Source organism: Ruditapes philippinarum, unplaced genomic scaffold (genome assembly GCF_026571515.1).
Source record: "Ruditapes philippinarum isolate M1 unplaced genomic scaffold, ASM2657151v2 ctg333_1_1_1_1, whole genome shotgun sequence".
NCBI lineage: Eukaryota > Metazoa > Mollusca > Bivalvia > Venerida > Veneridae > Ruditapes > Ruditapes philippinarum.
Genome location: NW_026864795.1, coordinates 306,870 through 308,942, shown reverse-complemented (window position 1 = coordinate 308,942; position 2,073 = coordinate 306,870).

The following is a 2,073-nucleotide window of genomic DNA, read 5'->3' as shown; positions in this document are numbered from 1 at the left end:
GCCCCGGGGGTCATTGATTTTCCTTATATGTGTAAAGCAAATACTTTAAAAAAAATCTTCTTTTAAAAAACCCAAAGAGGTAGAGCTTAGAAATTTGGCATGAAACATCTTCTAGTGAGTGTCTATCAAGTTTGTTCCAATAAAAGCCCTGGGGATCATTGATTTTATTTATGTGTAAAGCAAAAACTTAAAAAATCTTCTTTAAAAAAACCCAAATAGCTAGAGTTAGGATATTAAGCATGAAACATCTTCCAGTTAGTGTCTTCAAAGTTTGTTCAAATAAAAGCCCTAGGGTCAAAATTGGCCCTGCCCCGGGGGACTTTGATTTTCCTTATATGTGTATAACAAAACCTTAAAAATCTTCTTTGAAAAAACCAAAATAGCTAGAGTTTAGATATTAAGCATGAAACATCTTCTAGTGAGTGTCTTTAAAGTTTGTTCAAATAAAAGCCCTGGGGTCAAAACTGGCCCCGCCCTAGGGGTGTCATTGCTTTTAAATATATGAGTATAGTTAAAACTTAAACAATCTTTTTTTTTTAAAAAATTCAATGAGCGCTAGACCTTAGATGTTTAGCATAAAACATCTTCTAATGGGTGTCTACCAAGTTTGTTCAAGTAAAAGCCCTGGGGTTTAAACTGGCCTCGCTCTGGGGGCCTTTATACAGGTGAGCGACTTCAGGGCCATCATGGCCCTCTTGTTAAAATCCAGGACCCCTCCTGCAACTGTTTTGCTCATTTGAAGGCACAAAGTCCCCACAGGGTCAAATTTGACCCATCAATAAGAGAGTCATTAAGTTTATGTATACTTGTATATGAAAACATGTAAAAAATATTTTTGATGGAATAAACAATGCCCAAAGAACAGATATAAATCAAGATTTCTACAAAAGTTTGAAGGCTTGTCCGAGGATTAAAATTGCTCACACAGGGGAGTGTACTTACGAGTTGGTCATATATATGTTAACACAATTGCTGTTTGAGTTTGTCTTCTGGATGATGATATTTTATCATTTATTAGTACACATGACCACCATAAAGTTAGCTATCCAGCTAACTTACGGAACGTCGGTGGTTCTACTCAGGTGCCCGTTCGTGCCTGAAATAATGCACGGAAGGACACCTGAGGTCTTCCTCCACCAGTAAAGCTGGAACGTCGTCAAATGACCTATACTGTGTCGGTGTGACGTAAAACCCAAACAAACAAACCATAAAGTCAGGTCGCGTCTCCTGCAAATTCCATTTTACTATGCCAAAAGTCACAGCAGGGGATTACACTTAGTATATTTCTCTTCTTGTTTCCCCTGAGCGCAGTTAGGGTATGTGTCTGTATTTTCTGCATACTTGATAGGATTTTAAATAAGTAGTTTATATGACCATAAGTAGATGTAATGCTTGCTATATCAAGGGTCAATGTCATAGCAAGGTATTGAACTAAATGCATTTCTCATTTACATAATGTATTCTCAGACGCGGCTCATTTGGTTAACAGATGTCATATCTGACGTCATATGACGTGTTGCATTACTTTTTCATGCCGTGCATATATCGTGTAATCGACTATCCCATCTGTTTAATTGGGGATAACGTATTACCTTTCATATATCATTGTCTACATGTACATACCACACATTCACCTACATATTACAACACTCGATTACACAACAATATAAACAACAAAAAATATTACGTGAAGACCTAATAGACGATTAGCTTTTTTACAAGAAAACTTCATTCCATATTTTGTCTGAAGCGATCATATTATTTGTATATTGCCAACGAAATTCAGTTTTGTTGTATTAATATATCAAAGTTTCATCATTAAAACACATCACAGTCCTTATTTGAATCTTATATACATCACAGTCCTTATTTGAACCTAAGATAAAGATCTGAAAAAGTGGTATTTCCTCGGAAGCAAATAAAACATCCATATAATATGAAAACTGCAGACTCGGTTTGATTGAAGCTGTTCAAGAGAGATAATTTTTAAGTGCAACATCTCTCACGGCTGGAGCGGCATTCAATGATCCCAAAGGACAAAGGCGATATATTAATCGTGATTAATTCATTAAT